Source organism: Rhinatrema bivittatum, chromosome 3, assembly GCF_901001135.1.
Source record: "Rhinatrema bivittatum chromosome 3, aRhiBiv1.1, whole genome shotgun sequence".
In the NCBI taxonomy this organism is placed as follows: Eukaryota; Metazoa; Chordata; class Amphibia; order Gymnophiona; family Rhinatrematidae; genus Rhinatrema; species Rhinatrema bivittatum.
In genome coordinates, this window is record NC_042617.1 from 496,631,595 (window position 1) to 496,644,790 (window position 13,196).

The window sequence follows — 13,196 nt, forward strand, 5'->3', positions numbered from 1 at the left end:
GTTTTAAATTATCTGGGGTCCAGTGGGGGGGTCCCAACGCGATCTCCCTCTCTCTCTCTGGCCACGGCGACCGTCGCCCGTATGACATAGTGAGGGCAAAGGTAGTGCCGGCGCCATTTTGAAGATTGGCAATACGGTCCACGTGCAGGAGGTCGCTCCCGGACCCCCGCTGGACTTTTGGCAAGTCTTGTGGGGGTCAGGAGGCCCCCCCCCCAAGCTGGCCAAAAGGCCCTGGGGGTCCAGCGGGGGTCCGGGGGCGATCTCCTGCACGCGTGACGTCGGGAGCCAGGAACCAAAATGGCGCCAGCGCTACCTTTGCCCTGTCATATGATAAGGGCAAAGGGCCACCGGCGCCATTTGTCAACGCAGCCGTGGCCAGAGAGAGAGAGGGAGATCGCGTCGGGACCCCCCCCCCCCACTGGACCCCAGGTAATTTAAAACATTTTGGGGGGGGTTCGGGTGGGGGATTTGTTTTAAAGGTTCGGGGTGGGTTTTAGGGTTGTTTTGGTGTGCTGGTTTTCCCGCCCTCCCCGATTTACGATTTTTAGCGATTTAAAAAAAACAAAACAAAACACGATGATAAGATTTCCCTCCCCCCCCAGCCAAAATTGATCGTTAAGACGATCGATCACACGATTCACACCTCTAGTGTCAACCAATAAGAATATTTCCTGATCTCTCTAAGATGACTCAGGAGAGAAGAAAAGGTTTTTAGCCTTAAAGCAAGAAACCCTGAATATTGGGGCTTCTTTCTATTTAAGATAGCCAGCAAAATGTTTAGTGAAACTAAGAGGAGATAATTTTGTGTTTACAGCACCAGAACAGTTGAAAATATTTATCGACTCAAGGAAATTGGGAACAGCAAATGGAATCACTGAATGACATAATAGGATTGAATGTAGCCCTTTTTCTGCTAGGCTGTTCTTATAAAGTATTTTCTGTTTTCTCCTCAATAAATCTCCATCCCCAAGGCTTGGGGTCTAACAGATACATAAGATGAAAGTTTATTTTGTTTTCCTATTGAAAATGTGTTGATTTCTTATTTTCCTTTTTAATTTGTATCATGTTACTTAAGCAAAGTGGCATCTTTGTGAAAAAATTTGAAATTCAATAAAATATAAATTAAAAAAATAAAATAAAATAAAATACCACTATGGAAGCCCAGGTACAATGAATTCCAGATATTACAAAAGGTCAAAGGAAGTCTAAATGACTGCCATCATAGTTAAATAACAAAGTGAAAGAAATAATTAAAACCAAAATTACATCATTCAAAAAATCAAAAGCAGATCCAAATATGGAAAGTACTAAAGAGCACAAGCACTTGCAAGTTGTATATAAAATAGTAATAAGGAAGGCAAGGAAAGAATTTAAAAAGAAGCTTGCCATACAGGCAAAATCAAATAAAACTTTTTTCAAGTACCTTTGAAACAAGAAGCCTGTGAGGGGGTCAGCAGGACCACAAGATCACCAAGGGGACACTCCAGGAGGGCATATCCATAGCAGAAAAAGAAAATGAATTATTTAATTTGTTCTTTACTGAGGAGGAAGTTGGGAAGATATCAACACTGGAAATATTCTTTGATGCTGATGATTCAAGGGAACTGAAATAAATCATTGTGAAAATGGAAGATGTAAGAAAGCAAATTGACAAATGAAAGAGTAGCAACTCATCAGGAATGGCAGATATTCACCCAGAGTTCTGAAAGCACCCAAATATGAAATTGCAGACCTGTTATTAGTCATCTGTAAGATATTATTAAATACTGCTATGTACATGAAAATAGGAGGGTGGCAACAAAGTTAACACAAATTATTTCAATGGATTCAGATGTGATCTGGGAAGCTATACACTGGTGAGCTTAATATCAGTGCTAAGCAAAATGGTAGCAGCTATTCTTAAAAACTCAGTTGCAGGTCATATGAACAGATATTGTTGACTCAGGAAGAGTCAACATGGATTTGCAAAGGGACAGGTTAGCTTACCAATGGTCTAGATGATTTTGATGGTATTACTCAACATGTAGATAAGAGTGAGATAGTTGGTATAGAGTACCTGGATTTTTAGAAGGCATTTGACAAAGACTCTCATGACATACTTCTTAGGAAATAAAAAAATTAATGGGATAGGAGGTAATTTCCTATTGTCCCGGCGCGCTAGCGGCCCCATGGTGCGCGGGGATTTATGTCTCCCTCCGGGAGGCGTAAATCCCCCGACAAAGGTAAGGGGGGGGTTTAGACAGGGCCGGGCGGGTGGGTTAGGTAGGGGAAGGGAGGGGAAGGTGAGGGGAGGGCAAAAGAAAGTTCCCTCCGAGGCCGCTCCGATTTCAGAGCGGCCTCGGAGGAAACGGGGGTAGGCTGCGCGGCTCGGCGCGCGCCGGCTATACAGAATCGATAGCCTTGCGCGCGCCGATCCAGGATTTTAGCGGATATGCGCGGCTATCCAAGATTTTAGCGGATATGCGCGGCTACGCGCGTATCTACTAAAATCCCTCGTACTTTTGCTTGCGCCTGATGCGCCAGGAAAAGTACACCAAATCGCGCGGTTTGAAAATCTACCCCATAGGTACTAAAATCTGGCCCTGTATGAACAATACTTTGAAATCCTCAGCAGTCAAAAAAAGCAAATAGAATGTTAGGAATTATTCAGAAAGGAAAGAAGAATAAAACTGAGAATATCATAATGTCTCTGTATTGATCCATGATATTATTGAATCTTCAGTACTGTGTGCATTTTTCATCACCCCATCTGAAGAAGGGTATAGTGGAACTAGAAAAGGTACAAAGAAGGGTGACTTAAATGATAAAGCATATGGAACGACTCCCTCACGAAGAAAGGTTAAATAGGTTAGGAATCTGCAGCTTGGAGAAGAGACGACTGAGAGGGGTTATAAAATCATGAGTGGGATGGAACAAGTGCATAGTTGACAGTTATTTACCTTTTCAATTGATATTAAGACTAGGGGACACTCCATGAAACTAACAGGGTGCAGATTTAAAACAAATCAGTTTCTCATTGAACACAGAATCAAGCTGTGGAATTTATTGCCAGAGGATTTAGTTAAGACATTTTGCATAACTGGGTATGTATGGGATTTGGTGAAATTACTGAAGGTATAGTCCTTATAGCATTATTAGTTAGGTAGACTTGGAAAAGCCACCACTTATCCCTGGGAGTAAGGAAGAAAGAATGGATCTACTCATTGTGATCTGTTGTGACCTGGATTAACCACTGTAGGATGCTGGGCTTGAAGGACCCTTGGGCTGACTCGTCATGGCATATGTCTTATGTATAATGGCATAATTACTTCCTTTCTTCTACTTGTTATTCCTATCCCTATGTACCTTACCATCCCTTTAGCTTTGGTCACTGCCATGTTGCACTGTTTTGCTATCTTGAAAACGTTGAATATAATCACCTAACAGCTCTTCTGCTCTCTGTATATCAGTGTCTCATCCCCCGTTGTGCACAGTTCCCTTGGATTTCTGTATTTCAAATGCATAACCGTAATTTTTAGTTCTAAAAATTGTCAAGCAGTCTACTACTCTTCAAGTTTTTTTAGATCAGGTCTCATAGGGATATATCTTTCAAATCGGTGAATGGGCAAACTTTGGCCATTTTATAACTTATGGGGCGGATTTTAAGAGCCCTGCTCTCGTAAATCCGCCCGGATTTACGCGAGCAGGGCCTTGCGCGCCGGTGCGCCTATTTTACATAGGCCTACCGGCGCGCGCAGAGCCCCAGGACTCGCGTAAGTCCCGGGGTTTTTCGAGGGGGGCGTGTCAGGGGCAGGGCCGATCGGCGTCGCGTTTTCGGGGCGGGACGCGGTGTTTCAGGGGCGGGCCGGGGGGGCGTGGTTTCAGGTCGGGGAGGTCCGGGGGCATGGCCGCGCCCTCCGGAACCGCCCCCAGGTCCTGTCTCGGAGCGCTAGAGGCCCGCTGGTGCGCGGGGATTTACTTCTCCCTCCGGGAGGCATAAATCCCCCGACAAAGGTAAGGGGGGGGGGTCTAGATAGGGCCGGGGGGGTGGGTTAGATAGAGGAAGGGAGGGGAAGGTGAGGGGAGGGCGAAAGCAAGTTCCCTCCGAGGCCGCTCCGATTTCGGAGCGGCCTCGGAGGGAACGGCGGCAGGCTGCGCGGCTCGGCGCGCGCCGGCTACACGAAATCGGCAGCCTTGCGCGCGCCGATCCAGGATTTTAGCGGATACGCGCGGCTACGCGCATATCTACTAAAATCCAGCGTACATTTGTTTGCGCCTGATGCGCCAACAAAAGTACGCTAAGGCGTGCTTTTTGAAAATCTACCCCTATGTGCATATATGCTAGGGATGTGAATCGTTTTAGGACGATTAAAATTATCGTCCGATAATTTTAATATCGTCTTAAACCGTTATGGAACACAATACAATAGAGATTCTAACGATTTATCGTTATAAATCGTTAGAATCGTGAGCCGGCACACTAAAACCCCCTAAAACCCACCCCCGACCCTTTAAATTAAATCCCCCACCCTCCCGAACCCCCCCCCCAAATGACTTAAATAACCTGCGGGTCCAGCGGCGGTCCGGAACGGCAGCGGTCCGGAACGGGCTCCTGCTACTGAATCTTGTTGTCTTCAGCCGGCGCCATTTTCCAAAATGGCGCCGAAAAATGGCGGCGGCCATAGACGAACACGATTGGATGGCAGGAGGTCCTTCCGGACCCCCGCTGGACTTTTGGCAAGTCTTGTGGGGGTCAGGAGGCCCCCCCCAAGCTGACCAAAAGTTCCTGGAGGTCCAGCGGGGGTCAGGGAGCGATTTCCCGCCGCGAATCGTTTTCGTACGGAAAATGGCGCCGGCAGGAGATCGACTGCAGGAGGTCGTTCAGCGAGGCAACCGGAACCCTCGCTGAACGACCTCCTGCAGTCGATCTCCTGCCGGCGCCATTTTCCGTACGAAAACGATTTGCGGCGGGAAATCGCTCCCTGACCCCCGCTGGACCTCCAGGAACTTTTGGCCAGCTTGGGGGGGGCCTCCTGACCCCCACAAGACTTGCCAAAAGTCCAGCGGGGGTCCGTAAGGACCTCCTGCCATCCAATCGTGTTCGTCTATGGCCGCCGCCATTTTTCGGCGCCATTTTGGAAAATGGCGCCGGCTGAAGACAACAAGATTCAGTAGCAGGAGCCCGTTCCGGACCGCTGCCGTTCCGGACCGCCACTGGACCCGAAGGTTATTTAAGTCATTTGGGGGGGGGGATTTAATTTAAAGGGTCAGGGGTGGGTTTTAGGGGGTTTTAATGTGCCGGTTTTGCGATTTTACGTTTTTTTCGATTTTTCACGATTTTTCACGATATTTTACCCCCCCAAACGGCAACAATACGATTCCCTCCCCCTCCCAGCCGAAATCGATCGTTAAGACGATCGAGGACACGATTCACATCTCTAATATATGCACACATGTTAAAAATAGCCTGTCCGTGTGCACATCTGCACCTAATTTTAAGAGGGCACATGCATGGGTGCTCAAATCCCACTTCTACCATGTAAATCATAGGATTTTAAAATACCATTGCCAGTTTCACCATTTCATCCACCAGTTCACCCAGTTAACAGCTATGACCTCCAAACTCCCTAGTTTAATTGCATTCATTCCCAAGTTACCTCAGACACTTAAATCACCTCAGCTATAGCTTGTCTTTATTTATTTTTTAAGGTGCATAAATATTGTTGCACTCGGGGGTGGACCCTTGTCCTGGGGCAGAGATGGAATGTCTTCTGAAAGGGAACAGGAGGTAGCTGCCCCCAGGGGGCGGAGCACTGGAGGAGACAGAGGCTAGGAAGAGCTTCACCAGTGGAAGCCCGAGGTCCCCCCCGGGAGGAGCCCGTAGGGACTCAGGCCACTTGAACTTAGGTGGGCCTCACAGGGTCTCCTAAGAGAGTGAAAGTCCGGCGTGCCCACAGAGACAGGGGGAGCGTGATTGGGTTCAAAGGTGGCTGCTGGTTGGAACAGGGAGAACAAGAACAGTGTTGGTGATGACAAGGAGAGGAACAGAGCCAGAATCTGGAGGCGAGGTCAGGCAGGCAAAAGTCAATATCCAGAGGTCAGTCTGAGGAGTGGTCAGCAAAGCAGAGGTCAAGTACCAGAGGTCAGACGAGGTCAAAGGCAGGCTGAGGTCTTGAGGGAGGCGGCAGGCAGGCAGGTCAGGAGCAAGCTGAGGTCTCTGAGGCAGGCGGCAGACAGGCAGGCAGGTCAGGAACAGGCTGTGGTCTTTGAGGCAGGTGGCAGGCAGGCAGGCAGATCAGGAACAGGCTGAGGTCAGTACCAGAAAGACAGTCCGAGGGTATTACCTGGGTAGACAGACAGACGAACATAGGAACAAGCGGGATAAAGGAACTAGGATGCAGGAAAGAGTCAGGAACAGAACTGGAACAGAAGGATCCAAGAATGAGACTAGGAACAAGCAGGAACAAGTACAAGCACAGAGGCAATCTCAGAACAAACCAACCCGATTGCCAAGGCAAGGAAGCAGAGACAGGAACTTCCTTATATTGGGGGATCAATCAGGGTGCGCCGAGGAGCTAGGACCCGCCCTTGGCCCTACATGAGTCCAGGCAGTCTGCGCGTGCGCGCGTATGGCATGGCCAACATGGCCGAGGTCGCCGAACCTCAGCATGAGGCCCGACGCACAGTGGAAGGCCCAGCGACCGCTGCCGTGGGACGCCGGGGCCTGGCAGGACTGCCAACTACCACGAGGGAGGTCATCCCGGGACCCGCTGTGGAACATGAAGGTGAGAAGGCCCGTGCTCAGGACGGCCGCTAGTGGGGCGCATAACAGTGCCCCCCCTTCTAGGCCTCCCCCTACGCTGCTGTAGTTTCTCAGGGTGCAATCTATGGAAGGTCCTCAGAAGATCCTTAAGGATGTTTTGGGAGGGTTCCCACAAATTCTCCTCGGTCCCATTGCCCTCCCAAGCTAAGAGGTATTCTCACTTGCCTCGACATCGCCGGACGTCAAGGACCTCTCTTACCTGGAGAGAAGTATCAGGTTCTGCAGAGACACGTGGAGCAGGAGGGTCTTTGTGTGAGGGCCAGGAGAGGACCAACGGCTTTAACAGGGACACGTGAAATGTGTTGTGGATACCCAATGAATGAGGTAGCTGGAGTTGACATGAAACAGCTCCCACTCTTCAGATCACAGGAAATGGTCCAATGTATTTTGGAGACAGACGGTGAGAGGGAAGTCTCAGTCAAACGTGTCGAGCACTCAGCCACACTTTCTGGCCAGGTCGAAAGAGTGGGGTGGGTCTTCTATGAAGATCAGAAGTGTGCTTGGTGCATTCAGCTCATTTACTCAGGTCCACACTTGGCGAATGGTTTGAGCCATGGCTTGAGCCGCTGGAGATGGAACCGTCAGAGGAACAGAAAGAGGCAGTCGAGGCTGCCGTCCAAAGACTACTGCAAACGGAGATGTGTCGGTGGCTGCCACGACATGGGTATTGTGCGACAGCTCAGCCCAGGGGAGAAGATGCAACCAATTGTTTTGCTGGTCATTTACACAAGAGCGTAGGAATGTCTTCAAGGTCCGATTGGTTGTTTCGGCCTGCCCATTGGCCTGGTGTTAGTAGGCCGATGTATAACTCAGAGAAATGTCGAATGTTAGACACAAGGAATGCCATTACTTGGCGGCAAACTGTGGTCCCCGATCAGATATAATCTCCTTGGGGAGTCCGTGGAGGAGAAAGATATTCTTCAGCAACAGCTTCGCCAGTTCTGGGGCTGAAGGAAGACCCGGCAAAGTGATAAAATGACCTATTTTCTAGAAAAGCGGTCAATGACTACCCAAATCACTGTGTTATTCTGGGAAGGAGGTAGATCAGTAATAAAGTCCATCGAAATGCTGGACCAAGGCTCGGTAGGTGCTGGAAGAGGCTGGAGCAAGCCCCACGGCATCCCCATTGGTGGCTTTTGCTGGGCGCAAATGGGACATGAGTCCATGTAGTTTTGTGAATCTTGCACCATCGTAGGCCACCAATAGTGTCTTCGCAGCATTTCCAGAGTCCTGGCATGACCAGGGTGGCCTGCCAGTTTAGAGTCGTGAGCCCATTTTAAGACAAGTTCACGTAGCCGTCAGGGAACAATGGTCTTCCAAACAGGGACTGTGGTAGTTGCAGCAAGGGAAATACAAGCAGGGTCGATGATGAAGCTAGGAACTTCCGGGACGTCCTCAGGCTTGAATGATCTGGAAAGCACATCAGCATGCAGGTTCTTGGAACCAGGACGGAAGCACAGGTTGAAGTTGAATCTTTCAAAGAATAAGGCCCACCGGGCCTGACGAGGGTTCAAAAGTTGAGCCTCTTTGAGATGTTCGAGGTTCTTGTGGTCAGTGAAGATGGTAAACTTATGTTGCACCCCTTCTAACCAAGGGCACCATTCTTGAAACATGTAACAAATATTTACATGTATATCTCTTGGCCATGCCCCAAAATGCCCATACCCTGCCAATTTTGAAAACTTTTGAGATATACATGTAGCGGGAGATATGTGCATATCTGGCAGCTTTTAAAATTCAATTTGCGGCATACCAATTTGACTTGTACATACATTCTTCAATTAATGTTCACACTTGGAGAAAAGATGGCTGATGGGGGATATGATACAGGTGTTTAAAATCATGAGAGGCCTAGAATGGGTAAATGTGAATCGGTTACTTACTCTTTCAGATAATAGAAGGACTAGGGGGTACTCCATGAAGTTAGCATGTAGCATATTTAAAACTAATCAGAGAAAGTTCATTTTCACTCAAAGCACAATTAAACTCTGGAATTTGTTGCCAGGGGATGTGGTTAGTGCAGTTGCTGTAGTTATAAATGTGCTACAAGCTAACTTCATGGAGTGCCCCCTAGTCCTTATATTATCCAGAAGAATAAATAACCGATTCACATTTACCCGTTTTAGACCTCTCATGATTTTAAAGACCTCTATCATATCCCCCCTCAGCCACATCTTCTCCAAGCTGAACAGCCCTAACCTCTTTAGTCTTTCCTCATAGGGTAACTCTTCCATCCGCTTTATCGTTTTGGTCACCCTTCTCTGTACCTTCTCCATCACAACTATATCTTTCCTGAGATGCAGCAACCAGAATTGCATACAATGTTCAAGGTGCTGTCTCACCATAGAGCAATACCGAGGCATTATGACATCCTCTGTTTTATTCACCATTCCCTTTCTAATAATTCCTAACATTCTGTTTGCTTTTTTGGCTGCCACAGCACACTGAACTGACAATTTCAAAGTATTATCCACTATGATACCTAGATCTCTTTCCTGGGTGGTAGCTCCTAATATGGAACCTAACATTGTGTAAATCCAGCATGGATTACTTTTCCCTATGTGCATCACTTTGCACTTATCCACATTAAATTTCATCTGCCATTTCGATGCCCAATTTTTCAGTCTCACAAGGTCCACCTGCAATTTATCACAATCCGCTTGTGATTTAACTACTCTGAATAATTTGGTATCATCTGCAAATTTGATTACCTCACTCCTCGTATTCCTTTCCAGATCATTTATAAATTGTTGCAGTCTGGGAAGCTGCAGTCCAGGTGTGAACCCTTGAACCGAACTACCCTGGTTAGAGTAGCTCGGGAGGCGGAGCCACAGGCACAGGTCTTCACCCGGGAACCAGGAACCCCCCAGGAGGAGCCCGTAGGGTCCTAGAACCTTGGGACTTAAGAGCCACAGGCACAGGTCTTCACCCAGGAACCAGGAACCCCCCAGGAGGAGCCCGTAGGGTCCTAGAACCTTGGGACTTAGGAGCACAGTAACAGTCTCTATAGAGAAGGCCTGGGCAAGAGTAATCCACAGAGTCCAGCAGCAGGAAACAGGAAGGCCCGGCGAGAGCGGGGCAGTAGATAGAGTCTGTAGCCTGCTGAACAAGCAGTAGAGAGCAGGACCGGGATCTGCAGTAAGCCGCGGAGCGGAGCAGACAGGTAACAGGAACAGAGTCTGTAGTGGAACGTAGGCTGTGACCTGCTGAAGGCAGGACTGGGGTCAGAAGCGTGCAAGGAGCCAGACCGGGCAGAGAGTAAGGAAGACAAACCCGAGTCAGGCAACAGCCAGTCGATGCAGTCTCAGGAGCAGGCCAAGATCAGAGGCTGGCGGCAAGCAGGAGCGGAGTCAGGAACGAGCTGAGGTCAATGGCAGGCGGCAGGCAGAAGCGGAGTCAGGAACTAGCTGAGGTCAATGGCAGGCGGCAGGCAGAAGCGGAGTCAGGAACAAGCTGAGGTCAACCGGGAAAGCAGAACAGCAGAAACGCAACTAAGAACTACTAACAGTAGCGACCCTCGTTGCAAGGCCATGAGAAGGCAGATGAACGCCGGTTAAATCAGGCTTGGGGCGTGGCATAGTTAGCCCAGGCGGGGCCAGACTTCCGGTGTCCGTACGTCCATAATGCGCGTCCTCGCGCGTGCGCGTGGCAGCAGCGAGATGACCCAGTAATGGCGGGCGCCCCACAGGCCCAGCAGAGCCGCGGAAGCGGCGTTCCCGGCATCGAAGGTGAGCTCTGAGTTCAGATAAAAGAGGGGAAGCGGTGGAGACCACAACAATAAATATATTGAAAAGCATGGGTCCTAGTACAGATCCTTGAGGCACTCCACTGTATACCCTTATCCACTGAGACAATTGTCCATTTAATCATATTCTCTGTTTCCTGTCTTTTAACCAGTTTGTAATCCACAAAAGGACATTGCCACCTTTACTATGAATTTTTAGTTTTCTTAGAAGCCTCTCATGAGAAACTTTGTCAAATTCTTTCTGAAAATCCAAATACACTATAATTACTGGTTCACCTATATCTACATGGCCTTACCCCGCCGGAGACCCGCCGGGGTAAGGCCTACTTAATTCGCACTCACCCACGACCGCCTCCATCGCCGACCACGAGGCAGCTCCGACTGCCTCCCGCAGACGCCATCCAGCCGGTCCTCCACTTCCTGCGACGTCAGCCAGCACATGCGAAGCAGCCAATCAGGGGACAGCCCTGATTGGCCTTTAAATCCGCGCGGCTCCAGGACAGAGCCCTTTCCAACCAGACGCACCCGGACGAGCAGGAGACCCCGAAGCAGTGCAGGGCCTGCGCGATCGGCGCCGGAGACCCGCCGGGGTAAGGCCTACTTAATTCGCACTCACCCATGACCGCCTCCGTCGCCGACCACGAGGCAGCTCCGACTGCCTCCCGCAGACGCCATCCAGCCGGTCCTCCGCTTCCTGCGATGTCAGCCAGCACACGCGAAGCAGCCAATCAGGGGACAGCCCTGATTGGCCTTTAAATCCGAGCGGCTCCTAGGCGTCGCGCGCCGAAGGAGCGCGACAAAGGGGCCTGCCCCTTTGTGTGCCCCTTCGTGTAGCCCCTAGTGCCTACAGGAAAGGGCAATGCTGTCCTCCAGCCAGTTCAGCAAAAGACCGCCACATCCGACGAAATTACTTGCCTGAAAACAGAGTCTCGCTGCCTTAGACACCTCACCACGCCGCAACCCGCCAACCCAAACGCGGCGTCCAGCAGACTCAGGCACCCGCAACACTCAACGGAGAAGCAGGAACGTCAAAACCGCAACTCATAACCGAGCCCGTGCGAGGTTGCGTTGCGGGATAAGACTTTCGCCTCTCAGAGAGGTTCTCTGTTTGCACAGGGGACCTCAGCTCAGCCCACCCCTGGTTGGAGTTACATACTTTAAACCTCGTCCTTCCCAGCTCCAGCATCGCCCAAATCTCAGAAGGGAGGCCTGCGCGGTCGGCGCCCTGACCCGCCAGGGTAAGGCCTTTGAAATCTTCCCTGCCCTCGGCGGGCCCGGACGCAGACCACGCGGCGAGTCCTCAATCCACCACCGCCACACCGTCTCACAGATCGGTCCTCCAGCCCTCCCACAACACAGACGGACCAAATCTCAGAAGGGAGGCCTGCGCGGTCGGCGCCCTGACCCGCCGGGGTAAGGCCTTTGAAAGGCCTTTGAAATCTTCCCTGCCCTCGGCGGGCCCAGACGCAGACCACGTGGCGAGTCCTCGATCCACCACCGCCACTCCGTCTCGCAGATCGGTCCTCCAGCCCTCCCACAACACAGACGGACCAAATCTCAGAAGGGAGGCCTGCGCGGTCGGCTCCCTGACCCGCCGGGGTAAGGCCTTTGAAAGGCCTTTGAAATCTTCCCTGCCCTCGGCGGGCCCAGACGCAGACCACGTGGCGAGTCCTCGATCCACCACCGCCACACCGTCTCACAGATCGGTCCTCCAGCCCTCCCACAACACAGACGGACCAAATCTCAGAAGGGAGGCCTGCGCGGTCGGCGCCCTGACCCGCCGGGGTAAGGCCTTTAAAATCTTCCCTGCCCTCGGCGAGCCCGGATGCAAACCACGCGGCGAGTCCTCGATTCACCACCGCCGCACCGTCTCGCTGACCGGTCCTCCAGCCCTCCCACAACGCAGATGGACCAATTCGCTGCGCGGGGAGAGGGACCTTTAAATCCAGAGATCATCCGGCGCACTCTATATTGCCTACACACCCGCTCCCTTTTCCCATCATGCACCCCCTAACCATCCCCATCATCCACAACCAAAGGTGGAGAGCACCTAAGCTCCCCACCACACCACTCCACCACAACCGCCAACAGAGACTCAGGCCCATCATGCTGACACCCATCACCCAATGCCTTGGCCTGGCTCTGTTCTCAATCACGCTGTTTAATGCGCAATCCATATCAAAGAAAACGCACATACTCAATGACTTCCTATCCGACTCCAAACCAGATATCTGTGCCATCACAGAAACCTGGTTAAAACCAACTGACACAACCCTAATCAACCAGCTTCCTATCCAGACCTACGACATTCTGTCCATACCCAGACGCAAAAAAAGAGGAGGAGGCCTCCTCTTAGCAACCAAAAAATCACTAGGTCTGACATTGCAGACATCCAATACTATAGCAAATATGGAATTCGCTTTATTCAACTCTAAACATCTGACGATCGCGCTAATCTACGCTCCACCCGGTCTTTTGGAATCAGACCCTTCCCCTATTATAGAACTAACAGCAAAACACTTAAATTCAGGAAAACCAGCCATCTTAATGGGAGACTTCAACCTCCACGTGGACGTCCAACCTCAGTCCTCCAACTGCAAAACTCTTCTCTCCTCCCTCAACCATATGGGTTTCAAACAAATTGTGACA